We start from the raw sequence: 21,872 nt of genomic DNA, 5'->3' as shown, positions 1-21,872 counted from the left end.
CCGTTACACTTCCCATACATGCTGCCGGCACATAGCACGCCGGTGCACATGTGACGTCACTAGCACCATGCTGGCCGGCGTATATAGGGAAGAGCTGTCCGTTACACTTCCCATACACTCTGCCGGCACATAGCACGCCGGTGCACATGACATCACGCACGTCACGTCGGTTGGCGTATATAGGGAAGAGCTGTCCGTTACACTTCCCATACACACTGCTGGCACATAGCACGCCGGTGCACAGGTGACGTCACTAGCACCATGCCGGCCGGCGTATATAGGGAAGAGCTGTCCGTTACACTTCCCATACACGCTGCCGGCACATAGCACGCCGGTGCACATGTGACATCACTAGCACCATGCCGGCCGGCGTATATAGGGAAGAGCTGTCCGTTACACTTCCCATACACGCTGCCGGCACATAGCACGCCGGTGCACATGTGACATCACTAGCACCATGCCGGCCGGTGTATATAGGGAAGAGCTGTCCTTTTACACTTCCCATACACACTGCCGGTACATAGCACGCCGGTGCACATGTGACGTCACTAGCACCATGCCGGCAGCGTGTATATAGGGAAGAGCTGTCCGTTACACTTCCCATACACGCTGCCAGCACATAGCACGCTGGTGCACGTGTGACGTCACTAGTGCCATGGGGGCCGGCGTATATAGGGAAGAGTGGTGGATTTGAAGACGGACACAGGACAGGTAATGTAAATTTAAAAAAAATACATAGGGGATCAGAGGCAATTGCGGTGGGCTTGGCCCGAGAGATTTCATGCTGAAATTGATCGGGGATTGGCCTGCAGTGTATGAGCAGCTGACAGATCTCTCTCTCTCATCAGAGAGAGATTTGTCTTCTGGTCAAATCTGCCCATCATTGCCTGATGTATGGACACCTTTCCTGAAGGGGGTCGTAAGAACCAGAAGCTCTATGAAGAAGGAAGGCTCTGTATCCCATGGAGCGTTACCGATCCCCTCTCTCTGTGAGCACCGTCCCTCTGTGCCCCCCCTTCCCCCCACACACTGTCCCCCGTTCAAAGTTTGCACCATCGGGACTTCTCGGAAGCCTTCAGAAACACTCATGTCCCAGAGTTCTTTCCCAAAACAGGCGGATCGACACGGTGTATGCGCGTGCGTGTGCAGTATGGATCCGCTCATCTTCGGTGGACATGACTACTTCCAAAGTTTGCCTGTGGAAGACGCAAGACTTATTCCACCTGCGGGTTGAATGATTTCACTGCGAGACAGCGGGGGAACAACGACACGATCCTGCTGATCCTCTGCCTCTAATACGTTTAGCCACAGCCCCTGAACAAGCATGCAGCAGATCAGGTGCTCTGACTGAAGTGTGGCTGGATTAGCTGCATGTTTGTTTCACGTGTGTGATTCAGACTCCACTGAAGGCAGATAGATCAGCAGGACTGCCGGGCAACTGGTATTGTTTATAAGGGAATACACATGGCAGCCACCATATCCTTCTCACTTGTCCTTTAAGTATAATGTCTTCTTAAAGAAAACCTGTAACAACAAAAAGTTTCCCTGGGGGGTACTCGCCTGGGGAGGGGGAAGCCTCCGGATCCTATTGAGGCTTCCCCCGTCCTCCTCGGTCCCACGGCGGTGGCGTAAATCCTCCCGGAGCGGCGGCGATGTAAATATTTACCTTCCCGGCTCCAGGGCAGGCGCAGTATCGGCTCTCTGCTCTGAGATAGGCGGAAATAGCCGATCGCTGTCGGGCCGCTCTACTGCGCAGGTGCAAGTCTCCTGCATCTGTACCTGCATAGTAGAGAGGTCCTGATAGAGATCGGCTATTTCCGCCTATCTCAGTGCTGAGAGCCGCAACAGCGCCCCCGCTGGAGCCAGGGAAGGTAAATATATCACACCTTGTCAGGCTTGTCGGGGGAGGATTCCGGGAGACTTCGGGGGAGCCAGCGCTGTACTGCCTGCAGCTCCAGGGGAGGGGGAAGCCTCATTGGGACCCTGAAACGTCCCCCTACCAAGGTGAGTACCCCCTAGGGCAGGGGTCTCAAACTCAATTTACCTGGGGGGCCGCAGGAGGCAAAGTCAGGATGAGGCTGGGCCGCATAAGGAATTTCACAATCGCGGCGCATCGCCGCCTCTGCCCGCCCCTATCACTCTTCCTTCACAGAGAGGGGCGGGGAGAGGCAGCGATTGACGTCAGGAGGGGCAGAGCTGAAGCTGAAAGCTCTGTCTTTCCAGGAAATGCCGGCGGATTGCCCCCCGGGCGATTTGGGGGCTCTGCAGCACTCGTTTAGCGGCGGGGATGCGGCGGATTACTTGGGAGTACTAAAGCGAACTATAAGGAAGCTTTTGCCGGCGAGGGCCACAAAATATTGTATCGAGGGTCACAAATGGCCCGCGGGCCGCGAGTTTGAGACCCCTGCTCTAGGGGAACTTTTTTGTTACAGGTTCTCTTGAATGAAGGAATGTTGCCCCACATATCTGGGTCACACTGCTAGCGCTCAGTCAGCAGCTCTGCAGGCGTTTCCCATCCACTCCTTCTCTTGCACCCGGGTTCTGAGAAACTCTTCATTTACTGTTCACAAGTCTGTGCCAAGGACTTAGTGTATTATTGTCACTTCCCCAAGCTAGACATTGAGTGATCATCAGCAATAATGCCACATGGAAGTCCTCTGAGCTATCCTTGCTAATCACCCTCTCATCCATCAGTGTTTGTTCAAAACCTAAATAAGACAACTAACCTGAGAGTGATATGGAAGCTGCCATAATGATTTCCTTTTAAACAATACCAGTTGCCGGGCAGCCCTGCTAATCTTCTGCCTCTAATACTTTTAGACATAGCCCCAAAACAAGCATACAGATCATACGTTTGACTGAATTTGCCACATGCTGGTTTCAGGTGTGATTCAGACACTACTGATGCATGAAACATTAGCTGGACAGCCAGGCAACTGGTATAGATTAACCCCCTTGCCGGTTATCCCGAGCTCAGCTCGGGGTAACCTGCGCAGGAGGATTTCTCAGGCCCCGCTGGGCCGATTTCTGTCAAATAAAAAGCAGCACACGCAGCCGGCACTTTGCCAGCCGCGTGTGCTACCTGATCGCCGCCGCAGCGCGGCGATCCGCCGCGTGCAGCGGCGAAAGAGGGTCCCCCCAGCCGCCCGAGCCCAGCGCAGCCGGAACAAACAGTTCCGGCCAGCGCTAAGGGCTGGATCGGAGGCGGCAGACGTCGGCTGACGTCCATGACGTCACTCCGCTCGTCGCCATGGCGACGAGGAAAGCGAAACAAGGAAGGCCGCTCATTGCGGCCTTTCTTGTTACTTTTGATCGGAAAGTGCGGATCCGGAGCGCCCTCTAGTGGGCTTTCATGCAGCCAACTTTCAGTTGGCTGCATGAAATAGTTTTTTTTTAATTTAAAAAAAACCCTCCCGCAGCCTCCCTGGCGATTTTAATAGAACGCCAGGGAGGTTAAAAAGGAATAAATATGGCAGCCTCCATACTCCATATAGGGTATACAAACTAAGCTTTTTAAAGGACTCCTCAACTGAGAGGGATATGTAGACCACCATATTTATTTCCTTTTAAACAATGCCAGTTGCCTGGCATCCTCCTGAACTTCCTGGCTACAGAACTGTCTGAACCGCACACCTGAAACAAGCATGCGGCAAATCTTGTTAGATTTGAGAGAGACGTCTAATTTGCATGCTTATTTAGGGGCTATGGCTAACAGTATCAGAGGCCGAGGATCAGCAGGGCTGCCAGGCAATCTGCATTGTTTAAAGGGAAATAACTAGCATCCCTCAGTAATTTATTTAAAGTCCCCGCCTTAAAGTTTGCACTATCGGGACTTCTCGAAAGGCTTCAGAAACACTCATGTCCCCAAGTTCTTTCCCGAAACAGGCGGATCGACACGGTGTATGCGCAGTACGTATGCGTGTGCAGTACGGATCCGCTCATCAGGGGACACATCGGGGACACGACTACTTCCGAAGTCTGGCTGAGGAAGACGCAAGACTTATTCCACCTGCCTGTATAATTTCATTGCGAGACAGCGGGGGAACAACGACACGATCCTGCTGATCCTCTGCCTCTAATACATTTAGCCATAGCCCCTGAACAAGCATGCAGCAGATCAGGTGTGGAGTTGGTACAAAAATCCACCGACTCTGACTCCTCAGTTTAGGATTCTTCTGACTCCTCTAATTTGCATATTACAATTTTGTTGATTGAAAGTATGTAACATGAAATGCATCTCTTAAGGTGCCAACGCTTAGGAATTTTAAAATACAACTGAGGTGAGAAGGATATGTAGACTGCCATATTTATTCCCGTTTAAACAATACCAGTTACCTGGCTAGCCGGCTGATCTTCTGCCTCTAATAGACTAAAACTAGTCCATGGTAAGAGTACTTGTAGAAAACAGGAACAAAGAACATCTATCAGGCCCTAGGCAATGTAACTGTGGGTACATGTAGTAATAATAATAATAATAATAATACCTTTTTTTGTATAGCGCTTTTCTCCTGTCGGACTCAAAGCGCTTGCGAGGCAGCCACTAGAGCGCACTCAGTAGGCAGTAGCAGTGTTAGGGAGTCTTGCCCAAAGAACTCCTTACTGAATTACTGGCTTACTGAACTGGCAGAGCCGAGATTCGAACCCAGGTCTCCCATGTCAGAGGCAGAGCCCTTAACCAGTACACCATCCAGCCACTGCAGGTACTCTGCAGGAGAATGAGGGAATTCTTCCTCTATTACACATCTGAACATGGATCAGGCCCTAGGCAATGTAAGTGTGGGTACATGTAAGAGTGATGTGCAGATACTCTGCAGGGGAATGAGGAGATTCTTCCTCAATTACACATTCTTCATGCACAATCTGAACATCTATCAGGCCCTAGGCAATGTAACTGTGGGTACATGTAAGAGTGATGTGCAGGTACTCTGCAGGGGAATGAGGAGATTCTTCCTCCATTACACATTCTTCATGCACAATCTGAACATCTGTCAGGCCCTAGGCAATGTGACTGTGGGTACATGTAAGAGTGATGTGCAGGTATTCTGCAAGAGAATGAGGGGATTCTTCCTCTATTACACATTCTTCATGCACAATCTGAACATCTGTCAGGCCCTAGGCAATGTAACTGTGGGTACATGTAAGAGTGATGTGCAGGTATTCTGCAGGAGAATGAGGGGATTCTTCCTCTATTACACATTCTTCATGCACAATCTGAACATCTGTCAGGCCCTAGACAATGTGACTGTGGATACATGTAAGAGTGATGTGCAGGTATTCTGCAGGAGAATGAGGGGATTCTTCCTCTATTACACATTCTTCATGCACAATCTGAACATGGATCAGTCCCTAGGCAATGTAACTGTGGGTACATGTAAGAGTGATGTGCAGATACTCTGCAGGAGAATGAGGGGGTTCTTCCTCTATTACACATTCTTCATGCACAATCTGAACATGGATCAGGCCCTAGGCAATTTGACTGTGGGTACATGTAAGAGTGATGTGCAGGTACTCTGCAGGAGAATGAGGGGGGATTCTTCCTCTATTACACATTCTTCATGTACAATCTGAACCAGGTTTATGGGTGATAGACAACACCTCTGTGTTCAATGTGCACAACATTCTCAGTGAATTCCCTGCAGCTCTGTGGGGAGTGCATATGTAGAGTATAGTACTACTGTGTAACAAAGTAAACCTGAGACAGATGAAAGTTTTATATGTACCTGGGGCTTCCTCCAGCCCCCTTCAGACTAATGAGTCCCTCGCTGTCCTCCTCCGCCACCTGGATCTTCTGCTATGAGTCCAGGTACTTGAGCCCGTAGGGTGTAGTGCGCATGCACACACTCTGCCGCCGGGAGCGTACTACACCTGCGCAGCACTATTGGGCAGGTGCAGAACGCTCCTGGCTGTGGAAGCTGCATGCAGCTGGACTGCGCTGACTGGCTGAATTACTAGGACTCATAGCAGAAGATCCAGGTGGCGGAGGACGACAGCGAGGGACTGATTAGCCTGAAGGGGGCTGGAGGAAGCCCCAGGCATGTATAAAACTTTTCTTTTCATCCGTCTCAAGTACCCTTTAATTCGTAGTCGCCAACCCAAATTTTAACCTCTTGCCGACCGCGTCACGCCGATGAGCATGGCCGTGGCGGCAGCCCCAGCTATTGCCGCTCGGGAGACTGTTAGACGGCGTGATCGCCGTCTATTTACATGGTGCAGCGCTGCGATCAGCAGCAGCGCTGCACTGGGGACAACCGTGTGACATGGCTGTCCCCCTGGGGGACAAGAGAGCGATTGGCTCTCATAGGGTGAAGCCTATGAGAGCTGATCGCCATGATTGGCTGGCTGGGGGGGGGGGGAGGAGGGAGGGAGGGAAGGGGTTTAAAGAAACAGCTTTTTTTTGTTCAAAGACACAAAACTATTTATTAAAAAAAAATGAACATTGGGGGAGCGATCAGACCCCACCAACAGAGAGTTCTGTTAGTGGGGAGAAAAGGGGGGGGATCACTTGTGTGCTGAGTTGTGCGGCCCTGCAGCTTGGCCTTAAAGCTGCAGTGGCCATTTTTTACTAAAAATGGCCTGGTCACTAGGGGGGTTTAGCCCTGCAGTCCTCCAGAGGTTAACATATGAAATTATTTGATTTCATCAGCAAAGGGAGTGCATACATTTGCATAAATCAGCATCAATGCAGAATTATTTCCATCTCGTTGACCATCTCTATTAGTGACACAGCTACACATCAGGCTTTATTCTTACAGCATAGATGTTATTTAGTATATATAAGAGATTCCTGTGTACACATCATATATACAGTCACAATCAGATATGTATATCTGACCTTAAAAATACGGGGACTGCTTTATTGAAGCAGCACAAGTAACTAATTTTTGATTTGTTTATTTCATTTTTGTGGACTAAGCACATCTGTTACTGTATGTATAAATTATTTATTATGATGACTATTATCTGAGAAATAGAACATTTTATTCTATTTTCTATTTTAATTACAGTTTAAATTCATTAGGAGTCGGTGCATTTTCTCCCGACTCCAGGTACCCAAAAATTGCCCTGACTCCACAGCCCTGGGGAATACACATGGGAGCCACCATATCCTTCTCACTTCAGGTGTCCTTTAAGTATAATGTCTTCTTAAAGGGAACCTTAACTGAGAGGGATATAAATGTTTCCTTTTAACCTTTTCGGGACCGCCTCTATTAGATTCTACGCCGCACTTGTGGCTGTTCTAGCCTGATGCGGTGTAGAATCTACGCCGGCCCGCAATTTCCGCTCCCGACGCGATCGTGCGCACCCGGAGGGGGAGATTAAGCTGTCATATGACAGCCGACATCTCCCCCGAGTGATCAGCAGCCATCGCGTATGGCTGCTGATCACACGATCACTACGATCGCCGTCGGATCGTAGTGATCTGTTTGACAGCTGCGGCGGCAGGGGGGGAAAGAAGAGGATCCACTCACCTCCCTGCCGTTCCAGCGACGATCGGCACCCCCCTCCGCTCTGGCCGGCATCTCCGCTTCATCTGACGTCAGCGCCGGGTCCCGGCTTGATGACGTCATCAAGCCGCGACCCGGAACTGATCGTCAGACAGAACGGAGATGCCGGCTGGAGAAGAGGGTCCCGTGCGGCTCATCGCTGGAGCCTGGAAGGTAAGTGAAGGCTGCTGGCAGAAGGGGGGGCACAGGCCACTATGGGGGGACACAAATCCAGCCAGCCACACACGGGATCCGGCCGCCTGACCCCCCCCCAAACGCGCGCACCCCCTTCCCGCGCAAAATGCCTGGTCCTTAAGGGGGGGTAGGTGGCCGGTCCCGAAAAGGTTAAACAATACCAGTTGCCTGGCAGTCCTGCTGATCTATTTGCTGCAGTAGTGGCTGAATCACACACCTGAAACAAGCATGCAGCTAATCCAGTCTGACTCCAGTCAGAGCACCTGATCTGCATGCTTGTTCAGGGGCTGTGGCTGAAAGCATTAGACACACAGGATCAGCAGGAGAGTCAGGCGACTGGTATTATTTTAAAAGGAAAAATCCACATCCTTCTCGGTTTAGGTTCCCTTTAATGAAGGAATGTTGCTCCACATATCTGGGTCACACTGCTAGCGTTCAGTCAGCAGCTCTGCAGGCGTTTCCCTTCTACTCCTTCTCTTGCACCCAAGTTCTGAGAAACTCTTCATTTACTGTTCATAAGTCTGTGCCAAGAACTTAGTGTATTATTGTCATTTTCCCAAGCTAGACATTGAGTGATTATCAGCAATAATGCCACATGGAAGTCCTCTGAGCTATCCTCGCTAATCACCCTCTCATCCATCAGTGTTTTTTCATATCCCTGAAAATCTAATTTAAAAGACAACTAACCTGAGAGGGCTGCCATAATGGTTTCCTTTTAACTACTTTCGCCTCCTGGATGTACTAGCTACGTCCAGCATGCCATGTGCGCGTCCGCGCGCTCCCGTGGCCGATCGTGCACGCGCGCTCCCGGCCGCAGTTCGTTAGCCCAGGATTCAATGAATCGGGCTATGATGCCCGATCACTGATTCCTCTCTCCTGCAGAAAAAGCGACAGCTTCTCTCGGAAGCTTCGCTTTTTCTGGCTATTGCGTCCCCATGCTTCCCTTTAAGCGTATATGTTACGCTTAGAGTGACGTCATGTAAACAAACTCATGGCTGTCATCTTGTGGCCAAAAAGTAAAACTACAACTACATGTAAAAAAAAAAAAAAAAACACATTTACAGAAAAAAATTACTGTTTACATCCCACCCTCCCAAAAATACCCAAATAAAATGTTTAATATAAAAAAAAACATTACAATAAAAAAAAAAAAACATGTAAATATTTACCTAAGGGTTTAAACTTTTTAAATATCAACGTAAAGATGAAATATTTCCAATTTTTTTTTTTAATTTTAAACTTGTAAATAGTGATGGATGCAAAACGGAAAAAATGCACCTTTATTTCCAAATAAAATATTGTCGCCATACATTGTGATAGGGACATAATTTAAATGGTGAAATAACTGGGACAAATGGGCAAATACAATACGTGGGTTTTAATTATGGAGGCATGTATTATTTTAAAACTATAATGGCTGAAAACTGAGAGATAATGAATTTTTTCAGTTTTTTTCTTATTCTTCCTGTTAAAATGCATTTACAGTAAAGTGGCTCTTAGCAAAATGTACCCCCCAAAGAAAGCCTAATTGGTGGCGGAAAAAACAAGATATAGATCAGTTCATTGTGATAAGTAGTGATAAAGTTATAGGCTAATGAATGGGAGGTGAACATTGCTCGGATGCATAAAGTGAAAATGACTGAGGGCTGACGTGGTTAAGCAATACCAGTTGCCGGGCAGCCCTGCTAATCTTCTGCCTCTAATACTTTTAGACATAGCCCCAAAACAAGCATACATATCATACGTATCATTTGCCACATGCTGGTTTCAGGTGTGATTCAGACACTACTGATGCATGAAATATTAGCAGGACAGCCAGGCAATCAGAAATCAGAATCACTTTATTTCGCTAAGTACAGCAGAGCTATACTTGGAATTGGTTGTGGTACACATGGCATAGACATAGTGTAGGAGGACAGATGCGCAACACATACAGTTAACAATGATACAAGTAAAGAAATGCAGTAGTGATATAGACATGGCCTTCACGTGAAACAGTCCCGAGGCAACAGTTAGTCCAATAGAGCTACTTCTGATAGTGAATGGGTAGTGATGATACAGTGGTGATAAAAACAATGACAGTGAACCGGACCGTGGGCAGTGGGGACCAGGCAGGCAAACGGGCGAGAGCTGGCTGACCGACCCCGCCAGGGCAAGCTAGTGGGCGGGCCTTGACGGGGGAAGGTTGGAGTTAAGCAGCCGAACCGCTTGGGGGAAGAAGTTTTCCCGCCTGGTGGTTTTGAATGGTAAGGTCCTATAGCGGCGGCCCAGCGGGAGGAGTTTGAAGTAGCGACTGCCTGGGTGGGAGGGGTCTCGTTTGATCATGGTGGCTCTCTTTATCATCCTAGCGAAGTGGAGGAGATCAAGGGGTGGAAAAGGAGACCCGATGATCTTCTCTGCGTCCGTTATGACTCTCTGCAGTTTGTGCTTGTCCCTGGCCGTTGCACTTGCGTACCAGACAATGACTGAGGAGCAGAGGATGGATTCTATGGTGGCAGCAACTGGTATAGTTTAAAAAGGAATAAATATGGCAGCTCCTCCATATAGGGTATACAAATTAAGCTTTTTAAAGGACTCCTCAACTGAGAGTGATATGGTGGCTGCCATATTTATTTCTTTTTAAACAATGCCAGTTGCCTGGCATCCTCCTGAACTTCCTGGCTACAGAACTGTCTGAACTGCACACCTGAAACAAGCATGCGGCAAAGCTTGTTAGATTTTTGAAAGAGACACCTAATTTGCATGCTTGTTCAGGGGCTGTGGCTACCAGTATTAGAGGCCGAGGATCAGCAGGACTGCCAGGCAATCTGTATTGTTTAAAAGGAAATAACTATCATCCCTCAGTGGTTCAGGTGTCCTACTTGACAACTGGACCAGAGCAATTTTTATCTGCCAGCGCTCCTCTTTCTTTCGCCAATAACTTAATCACTATTAATCACAACAAAGTGATCTATATCTTGTTTGCCTCGCCACCAATTATGCTTTCTTTGGGAGGTACAGTATGCTAAGAATTATTTTATCCTAAACGCATTTTAATTGGAATAATAAGAATTTTTTTTAAAAAAATGCATTATTTCTCAGTTTCTGGCCATTATGGTGTTAAAATAAAACGTTCTACTGTGGATAAAAGCCACACATTTTATTTACTCAATTGCCCCGGTTATTGCAACATTTAAAAAATTTCCCTAGTACAATGTATGGCGCCAATATTTTATTTGGAAAAAATCAAGGTGCATTTTTTCAGTTTTGCGTCCATCACTAATTACAAGCCCGTAAATGAATAGTAATATACCCGCTTGACATAAATATTAAAAAAAGTTCAGTCCATAACGTAACTACTTATATATATTTTTTTTTTATGTACATTTTTTTTTCCTATACAAAACAAAAAAGTTTGGGTACTGTGGGAGGGAAATAGTTAATTATAAAACTCAGTGTGGGCATTTTTATCAAATAAAAATGAATTTTGGTGTAATTTACAATTTGGCCACAAGTTGTCCTCAGTCATCATTTCCGATTCACATACGTAAGCAGGTGAATTGAAAGTAATGCGTGGCACTTAAAGAGACTCCGTAACAAAAATTGCATCCTGTTTTTTATCATCCTACAAGTTCCAAAAGCTATTCTAATGTGTTCTGGCTTACTGCAGCACTTTATACTATCACAGTCTCTGTAATAAATCAATGTATCTTTCCCCTGTCAGACTTGTCGGCCTGTGTCTGGGAGGCTGCCAAGTTCTTCAGTGTTGTGGTCATGCTATGAACTCCCCCTTCCAGGCCCCTCTATGCACACTGCCTGTGTATTATTTAGATTAGAGCAGCTTCTCTCTTCTCTCTTATCTTTTACAAGCTGGATAAATCGTCCTCTGAGCTGGCTGGGCTTTCACCTACTGAGGAATTACAGACAAAGGCAAAGCTGTTTGCAGGAAGAAACGAGCAGCCTGAAACTTCAGTGCATGAGAACTGCAGGGGGAAAGAAACACACAAATGATCTCTTGAGATTCAAAAGGAAGGGTGTATACAGCCTGCTTGTGTATGGTTGTATTTTCTATGTGTGGACATGCTGTACATCAACCTACTTCCTGTTTTGGTGGCCATTTTGTTTGTTTACAAACAAACTTTTTAAAACTGGTTTTAACCACTTTTAATGCGGCGAGGAGCGGCGAAATTGTGACAGAGGGTAATAGGAGATGTCCCCTAACGCACTGGTATGTTTACTTTTGTGCGATTTTAACAATACAGATTCTCTTTAAAGTGAACCAGAGATGAAGCACCCTCATGTATTTTACCATATATATCAGTGGGAACATTAGAGAAAACACCTACCCTGCTCTCTGTTTCATTCTTCACTGTTCAGCTTTCTTCTTATCAACCCAGATAAAATCCCCCACTGAGCATTCAGTCTGGCTTTGCTATAATGACTCAGCTATAATGATTCCTGAGCAGAGCCACAAGGGGTCAGGCTTGGGCTTGAAAAGACACCAGAGAACACAGACTCAGCTATAAATATTCCTGAGCAAAGCCAGACTGAGTGCTCAGTCAGGGATTTTATCAGGGCTGATAAGAAGCAGGCTGAGCAGTTAATTGATGAAACAGAGAGCAGGGTAGGTGGCGAAGAGCCTCCCCGATCCACACTACAGGCTGTCTCCTGTGCATGGATCGGGGGGGGAGGCCCTAGAGCTGCGCAGCCGCACTCGCGTCTAGGCAGACTGTGCAGCCGCGCCAAGCCCAGACGGCCATTTTTTAGGGGGCATGAGAGCCCTACCTGGGCTGTGGGGTCGGGAGCCGGCCCGGGGGGAGTTGAAAGGGATACTGTAGGGGGGTCAGGGGAAAATGAGTTGAAGTTACCCAGGGCTTCTAATTGTCCCCCACAGACATCCTGTGCCTGTGCAGCCACTCCCCAATGTTCTGGCCCCGCCTCTGGTTCACTTCTGGAATTTCAGACTTTAAAGTCAGAAAACCACTCCGCCTGCGTTGCCGTGTCCTCACTCCCGCTGATGTCACCAGGACTGTACTGCGCAGGCCCAGTATGGTCTGTGCCTGCGCCGTGCGCTCCTGGTGACATCAGAGGATGCGAGGACACGGCAACGCAGGCATAGTGATTTTTCAGACTTTAAAGTCTGAAATTCCAGAAGTGAACCGAAGGCGGGGCCAGAACATTGGGGAGTGGCTGCACAGGCACAGGATGTCTGTGGGGGACCATTAGAAGCCCCGGGTAACTTCAACTCATTTTCCCCCGACCCCCCCCCCCCCCCCCTACAGGCTGCTTCCTGTCAATTCACGGCGGGGGGCTCCGTGAATAGCCTGCAGGCCGCCGATCGCGGCTCGCAGGCTAAATGTAAACAGAAGCGGAAATAATCCGCTTTGTTTACATTGTACGGCGCTCGGCGATCCCCGGCCAATCAGCGGCCGGGGATCGCCGCCATGTGACAGGGGACATCCTGTCACTGGCTGCACAGGACGGATAGCGTCCTGTGCAGCCCAGATTGCCAGGGGGGACAGGGATGAGAGGGAGGGGGGGAATTTCGCCGCGGAGGGGGGCTTTGAGGTGCCCCCCCGCAACACCCAGGCAGGCAGGAGCGATCAGACCCCCCCAGCACATCATCCCCCTAGTGGGAAAAAAAGGGGGGCGATCTGGTCGCTCTGCCTGCACCCTGATCTGTGCTGGGGGCTGCACAGCCCACCCAGCACAGATCAGCTAAAACAGCGCTGGTCCTTAAGGGGGGGTAAAGGGTGGGTCCTCAAGTGGTTAAGCAGCGGGGACCCGGCGGAACTGCACGGAGGGGGCGGAACTGCACGGAGGGGGCGGAACTTTTTTTTTTTTAATTTCGCCTCGTAAGTCCTTTAACAAGAAAGATACAATGACGCAGGCATCTCATAGACACCGGTGTTCATTGAATCGAGGGCTTAGATTAATGTGTTCCCATTCATTAATCTCCTCGCTAACCTGCGGTATGAGCGAGCGGCGGACGCACGCCGCTGCAGACTTGTATTCAAGGCCCTGGTGCATCCTGTGAAGTTTGCAGGGCCGTGAATATACTGCACGGTGTGCAGTAAGTAGTTGAAGGCACACCCCCCCCCCCCCCAAAAAAAAACAGTTTATTTAAAGGACAACTGTAGAAAAAGGGCAATGGAGGCTGACCTATTTCATTTTAAGTAATACCAGTTACCTGGCTGTCCTGCTGATCCTCTGCCTCTAATACTTTTAACCATAGCCCCTGAACAAACATGCAGCAGATCAGGTGTTTCTGACAATACTGTTAGATCTGACAAGATTAGCTGCATGCTTGTTTCTGGTGAGATTCAGACACTACTGCAGCCAAATAGATAGCAGGGCTGCCAGGCAACATGTATTGTTTAAAAGGTACTGTTTTCCTGCACATTGATTGTTACATACGCTCACCTAAAGGATTATTAGGAACACTATACTAATACGGTGTGTGACCCCCTTTCGCCTTTGGAACTGCCTTAATTCTACGTGGCATTGATTCAGTAAGGTGCTGAAAGCATTCTTTAGAACTGTTGGCCCATATTGATAGGATAACATCTTGCAGTTGATGGAGATTTGTGGGATGCACATCCAGGGCACGAAGCTCCCGTTCCATCACATCCCAAAGATGCTCTATTGGGTGGAGATCTGGTGACTGTGGGGGCCATTTTAGTGCAGTGAACTCATTGTCATGTTCAAGAAACCAATTTAAAATGATTGGAGCTTTGTGACATGGTGCATTATCCTGCTGGAAGAACCATCAGAGGATGGGGACATGGTGGTCATGGAGGGATGGACATGGTCAGAAACAATGCTCAGGTAGCCCGTGGCATTTAAACGATGCCCAATTGGCACTAAGGGGCCTAAAGTGTGCCAAGAAAACATCCCCCACACCATTACACCACCACCAGCCTGCACAGTGGTAACAAGGCATGATGGATCCATGTTCTCATTCTGTTTACGCCAAATTCTGACTCTATCGAGACTCATCAGTCCAGGCAACATTTTTCCAGTCTTCAACTGTCCAATTTTGGTGAGCTTGTGCAAATTGTAGCCTCTTTTTCCTATCTGTAGTTGAGATGAGTGGTACCCGGTGGGGTCTTCTGCTTCTTCTGCTGTTGTAGCCCATCCGCCTCAAGGTTGTGTGTGTTGTGGCTTCACAAATGCTTTGCTGCATACCTCGGTTGTAATGAGTGGTTATTTCAGTCAACGTTGCTCTTCTATCAGCTTGAATCAGTCGGCCCAGTCTCCTCTGACCTCTAGCATCAACAAGGCATTTTCCCCCACAGGACTGCCGCATACTGGATGTTTTTCCCTTTTCACACCATTCTTTGTAAACCCTAGAGATGGTTGTGCATGAGAATCCCAGTAACTGAGCAGATTGTGATATACTCAGACTGGCCTGTCTGGCACCAACAACCATGCCAAGCTCAAAATTGCTTAAATCACTTTTCTTTCCCATTCTGATATTCAGGCTTCTTTTCCACGGACTGTTTCTAGGCAGTGAAATGCCTCTCAAACTCTCACAACTGCTCACTGCTGCCTGGAAACTGCTTGCTGAGCACACAGCTCAACAGTTCGTGGACGAGAGGCCTCAGTTTGGAGTTCAGGAGATTGTCTTGACCAGGACCACACCCCTAAATGCATTGAAGCAACTGTCATGTGATTGGTTGATTAGATAACTGCATTAATGAGAAATGGAACAGGTGTTCCTAATAATCCTTTAGGTGAGTGTATATTCCCCTGGGGATCTTGTGGCAGGATGAGGGAGGCTTTAGTAAATAAGCCCCATTTGTGTCTGTGGCAGAGAACATTTTTGTTGTGAATTTTACATGGTTTGAGTGTGAACAGATTGCAAGCACTAGACTTTTAACACCAGCCATCCTGGAGCACTGTCTGCAGGCTTCATTGTAGTGACTTCCCGCCAAGGAATCATCTCTAATATGGGTTCAGGAAAGTCCGGATTAGTGAACATAAGAAAGTGAATTTCAAGATCTCTGTAATAAGCTTGTGATATGTAAACCTCCACTAGATGGCGATCTCATGATGCTTCTGTGGGATTTCTAGTCACTAGGTATTCATAGGTACAGTGGAGGAAATAATTATTTGACCCCTCACTGATTTTGTAAGTTTGTCCAATGACAAAGAAATGAAAAGTCTCAGAACAGTATCATTTCAATGGTAGGTTTATTTTAACAGTGGCAGATAGCACAGCAAAAGGAAAATCGAAAAAATAACCTTAAATAAAAGATAGCAACTGAGTTGCATTTCATTGAGTGAAATAAGTTTTTGAACCCTCCAACAATAAAAGACTTAATACTTAGTGGAAAAACCCTTGTTTGCAAGCACAGAGGTCAAACGTTTCTTGTAATTGATGACCAAGTTTGCACACATTTTAGGAGGAATGTTGGTCCACTCCTCTTTGCAGATCATCTCTAAATCCCTAAGGTTTCGAGGCTGTCTCTGTGCAACTCTGAGCTTGAGCTCCCTCCATAGGTTTTCTATTGGATTAAGGTCCGGAGACTGACTAGGCCACTCCATGACCTTAATGTGCTTCTTCTTGAGCCACTCCTTTGTTGCCTTTGCTGTATGTTTTGGGTCATTGTCGTGCTGGAACACCCGTCCACGACCCATTTTCAGTTTCCTGGCAGAGGGAAGGAGGTTGTCGTTCAGGATTTCACGATATATGGCTCTGTCCATTTTCCCGTTAATGCGATTAAGTTGTCCTGTGCCCTTAGCAGAAAAACACCCCCAAAGCAAAATGTTTCCACCCCTATGCTTGACGGTGGGGACGGTGTTTTGGGGGTCATAGGCAGCATTTTTCTTCCTCCAAACACAGCGAGTTGAGTTAATGCCAAAGAGCTCTATTTTGGTCTCATCAGACCACAGAACCTTCTCCCAGTCACTCACAGAATCATTTAGGTGTTCATTGGCAAACTTCAGACGGGCCTGCACATGTGCCTTCTTGAGCAAGGGGACCTTGCGAGCCCTGCAGGATTTTAATCCATTGCGGTGTAATGTGTTTCCAATGGTTTTCTTGGTGACTGTGGTCCCTGCTAATTTGAGGTCATTCACTAACTCCTCCCGTGTAGTTCCAGGATGCTTTTTCACCTTTCTCAGAACCATTGACACCCCACGAGGTGAGATCTTGCGTGGAGCCCCAGAGCGAGGTCGATTGATGGTCATTTTGTGCTCCTTCCATTTTCGAACAATCGCACCAACAGTTGTCACCTTCTCTCCCAGCTTCTTGCTAATGGTTTTGTAGCCCATTCCAGCCTTGTGCAGGTCTACAATTTTGTCTCTGACATCCTTGGACAGCTCTTTGGTCTTTCCCATGTTGGAGAGTTTGGAGTCTGCTTGATTGATTGATTCTGTGGACAGGTGTCTTTTATACAGGTGACTAGCTAAGACAGGTGTCCTTAATGAGGGTGACTAATTGAGTAGAAGTGTCTAACCACTCTGTGGGAGCCAGAACTCTTAATGGTTGGTAGGGGTTCAAAAACTTATTTCACTCAATGAAATGCAAATCAGTTGCTATCTTTTATTTAAGGTTATTTTTTCGATTTTCCTTTTGATGTGCTATCTGCCACTGTTAAAATAAACCCACCATTGAAATGATACTGTTCTGAGACTTTTCATTTCTTTGTCATTGGACAAACTTACAAAATCAGTGAGGGGTCAAATAATTATTTCCTCCACTGTATATAAAATGGAACCATTCGGAACATTGAGCTTTACAAATTCCCTGCCCGTCTAATCTGTACAATTTTAAGGGGAAAAAAAAAGTTCCTGTAATTCTGTAGAAAAAGTGGATTACGCAGCACTTTTCTTTTTATTTACGGTACCCATTTATATCTGCCCCATAACAAATTGTGTTCTAATGGCTGTATCATGCTAAGCACTCCTGAAGTGAGAGGTATACGGAGGCTGCCATATTTATTTCCTTTTACACAATACCAGTTGCCTGGCTGCCCTGCTGATCCTCTGCCTCTAATACTTTTAGCCACAGCCCCTGAACAAGCATGCAGATCAGGCGCTCTGACTGAAGTATGACTGGATTAGCTGCATGCTTGTTTCTGGTGTGCATAGCTCCCAACTGTCCCTTTTTCGGAGGGACAGTCCCTTTTTGGGAGCCCTGTCCCTCTGGCCCTCTTTCACCCTCATTTGTCCCTCTTTCAGGACTTTGTCCCTCTTTCTATGTAAATATATATATTTCTATACTAAAAATGTGTTTGATTGACTCTAAACTTTATTCCCATACTTTAAATTGATATATTACTAATTTTAAAATGTTACTATGAAGGAAAAATGAACCAGGATAGGAAGCACCAGTGTGGTTTGAATTATAAAACAACATATGTTTCTTATGAAATCTTTATGGTATGCGTGACTAGAGGTGTGGCGAGGGTGTGGCAGGGGTGTGGTTTAAGTGGTCTCATCTCAAAAAGTTGGGAGGTATGGGTGTGTGATTGTAATGCGTAAGGGTAGGGGGTACTACCTGAGGCTTCCTCCAGCCCCAGGTGGGTGGGGTCCCTCACCGCCCTCTTCGCCCCCTCAGTTTTCCGGTAAATCCCTCTGGTAACCTGGCCAGTCATGCACTTCTGCACATGTGCGGCCTAGCTGAGCGCGCCCCCCCTCCCGTCTGCTCCCGCGCCCAGCAGTGTTCTGCGCCTGCCCCGTACTACTGCCCAGGCACAGTACACTCCCGGCTGCTGGGCCAGACTACCGAGAGGGATTTTGAGAGGGCGGTGAGGGATCCTGCGCACATCATGGGGCTGGAGGTATCCCCAGGTAAATATAAATACCTCTGTACCATCTATTTCAGGTTCTCTTTAAATTTGAAAAAATTCAAAAAAGGTATTTCACACCATATACGATTTTTTTTGTAACTTTTTTTTTTTACGAAGTTTCGATAATATCAAATAAGGGTGTGGCACCTCGAACTTCCTTGAAATATTCAATCAACCGGAAAATTGGATCTTTTTTGTGGAGAAAATTTTAGAAAATGGTTCCGTTTGTGACCACTTTTCTATTTTCACTGACGGGTTGTTGTTTCTTATAGACTGATTGGGAGCCGTGTGATCTTATGGAATTCTGAAGATTTGAACTCCCCATTCTGGAGACGACATTGAAGAGCTGAGAACTCTCTGGAGGAATCGGAGATCCCAGCCTCCATCACCCTCCCGTTGTCTTTCTGTGTTTGATAGCTTGCTTCTGATTGGTAGCTTTTGGCCGTACGCACATGTAATATATCATACAGTGTATTAGAGGAGACCAAATTATAGCCCGTCTATCTATATGTTTTGTAACACTAACCCTGATCTGATTAATGCCAGTTCTTCATGGGAATCAATTTATCGGCCTCCGATATTGATCTGTTCTTCTAAAGTGGACCCCCTTCCTACTTCCACCACCAATGGATGATCGATAATATGCAAATATTCCAGAGTTTTTGCAAATGTATGTAGGTATTTATGTACATGTATGCAACTTGAAAATGGGCCAATCGAGTCCCACCCAGGTTTAAATTGATTGGCCCGTTTTTTAAAGAGACTCTGTAACAAAATTTTCAGCCTTATTTCTTCTATCCTATAAGTTCCTATAGTTGTTCTAATGTGGTCTGTCTTACTGCAGCCTTTCCTAGTTGCACAGTGGCTGTATTATCTCTGTTATATGATCTAATCTTCTCTCCTCTGTCGGGCTCAGGCAGTCAGGCTGGAATGTGCTGTGCTGCTTGTGATTGGATAGAAGCTATACACACCCTCTCCAGGCCCCCTGCACACTCTGTATGACTCACACACTGAGCTACTCTCAGCCTATCACATGCCATGTTTTGTTTGTAAACACTGCCTAAAACTGGCAATTACAAGCCAGGATTGCAGCAGGGAGTGACAGAAACAGCACAGAGGGGCCCAGGAGAACATAATGAATAGAATGGTATGCTTTTTGTTGTAAGAATTTTAGAATACAGATTCTCTTTAAAACTGCATAAATTCAGAAATATTTGGGTATCATTGATCATCCCCAGTGGCCATACACTGGAGGATGTGGTCCAACAGATCCCTCTAAGATCATTATCTGATCCGAGGTGGATCTATATGTCTGAATCTCTCCACATACTGCATATCCAGAGAGAGAGGAGCAGACTGGGCCATAGTGGAAAGAGAGGCGTGGCCTCCTGTGACAGAGCCGCACCTGCCCAAGAGTCATGGAGATTCAGGCCACTCCCCCTCCCATAGTACTCTATTATACGGGACACTGAGGAGCAGACTGGGCCATAGTGGAAAGAGGCGTGGCCTCCTGTGACAGAGCCGCACCTGCCCAAGAGCCATGGAGATTCAGGCCACTCCCCCTCCCATAATACTCTATTATACGGGACACTGAGGAGCAGACTGGGCCATAGTGGAAAGAGGCGTGGCCTCCTGTGACAGAGCTGCACCTGTCCAAGATTCATGGAGATTCAGGCCACTCCCCCTCCCATAGTACTCTATTATACAGGACACTGGGGAGCAGACTGGGCCATAGTGGAAGGAGAGGCGTGGCCTCATGTGACAGAGCCCGCCTCCAGGTGGGAGGGAGTAGAGGAGGAAGAGCCCAACAGTCATCATGTGACCACCGTGACTGAAGACTTGAAATAGAGTATTTATGGGAGAAAGAGGGAAAGTGTTGGGAGTTCATATTAGTTGCAGCATTTTGGTGGTGGGGGGAGGGGTTCCATTTTCCCAGAGAGCCACTTTAGAATATTTGTCATTGAGATGATGATAATTCTGGCTTGCATGCAAATGAAATGCAGTTTAGAATTGGGACAATCAGATTTGACAGGACATTTATTTGATTGGTCAGGTCTGATGCTGCATACAATTTGCATGACATTTGCATGCAGGCTGGAGATGTAAACCTCTCATTGGCTACCTCTAGTCACCTGTACATCCAGTCATTTTCTATGGAAAGCTCAGATCAGTGTCAGCAGTAAACCAGCAGTAGTGACACCACTGTGGCTTAGGGTGCACACACACATCCAATTTTATTTGGCCAATTTTACCACCTCCACATAGTATAAGGGACAACAGATTATGAATTCTATAAACAAATTGTGCAGCTCTCCTACTACCTGGAGGTGATAAAATTGGCCAATTAAAATTGTGTGTGTGTGTGCCCTTACCCTGCAGTGCTGTCACATGATCCTGTACATCAGACAGGATCATGTGACACAACATCTGCCACAATCGGGCTAGGAAGTGACAGGGACACTTTTTAAGTGCCTCAATGCTCTCATGTTTTGATATCCCCATTAATGAAGTGTATATAATGAACATAAGATATACAGGTGCTTTGTAGTAAATAAACTAATAAAATGACCCAGATTGTTGTCGTTTGTCTGAACTTGTGGAATAATCTTCTCTGAGCTGCGCTCCAGCCATGTGCAGAGTGGGCGTCAGATGTAAACACAGGATATTCGAGGGCGGGATTCCTGAAAGGTCTCCCTCAGCCGCGCACAATACAGTATAATAATATGGTAGGACATCATGCTGGGTACGCAAATTCCCGTCCGACCGACAGGATCTGACAATTATTTCCTAAATGTCCGATCTGCTCCTGATTGGCAACGGGATCAATCAGGAGCAGTTTGGATTCAGATAATATTGAGGACAGCCGACATTGGTAATGAAGGGGAAAGTGAAGCATTCACAAAGCAGGGCACAGGGCTGCGCTCATACCTGGTTCTGTGCTCTGTTAAGTTCCCCAGAGCTGCTCCATACTCTGTATACATGCTGCTGCTCCATGCTCTGTACACATGCTGCTGCTCCATGCTCTGTACACACGCTGCTGCTCCATGCTCTGTACACACGCTGCTGCTCCATGCTCTGTACACACGCTGCTGCTCCATGCTCTGTACACACGCTGCTGCTCCATGCTCTGTACACACGCTGCTGCTCCATGCTCTGTACACACGCTGCTGCTCCATGCTCTGTACACGCGCTGCTGCTCCATGCTCTGTACACGCGCTGCTGCTCCATGCTCTGTACACGCGCTGCTGCTCCATGCTCCGTACACGCGCTGCTGCTCCATGCTCCGTACACGCGCTGCTGCTCCATGCTCCGTACACGCGCTGCTGCTCCATGCTCCGTACACGCGCCGCTGCTCCATGCTCCGTACACGCGCCGCTGCTCCATGCTCCGTACACGCGCCGCTGCTCCATGCTCC

General features: G+C 47.4%; 1 protein-coding gene across 1 annotated transcript in view; it reads left to right on the top strand.

Moving 5' to 3' along the window:
* The window catches only part of ATOX1 (antioxidant 1 copper chaperone), a 56,634-nt gene extending 35,609 nt beyond the window's left edge, over window positions 1-21,025 (top strand). The window contains exon 4 of the mRNA XM_068278398.1: window positions 18,730-21,025. The gene's annotated coding sequence lies outside the window, so the exon portion shown is untranslated. The remainder of the gene's footprint in view (window positions 1-18,729) is intronic.
* The last annotated feature ends 847 nt before the right edge of the window (window positions 21,026-21,872 follow it).

This window comes from Hyperolius riggenbachi, chromosome 3 (genome assembly GCF_040937935.1).
Source record: "Hyperolius riggenbachi isolate aHypRig1 chromosome 3, aHypRig1.pri, whole genome shotgun sequence".
NCBI classification, from domain to species: Eukaryota; Metazoa; Chordata; class Amphibia; order Anura; family Hyperoliidae; genus Hyperolius; species Hyperolius riggenbachi.
Note: the sequence above shows the minus strand (reverse complement) of the source record. Positions and strands in the feature narration are given on the sequence as shown.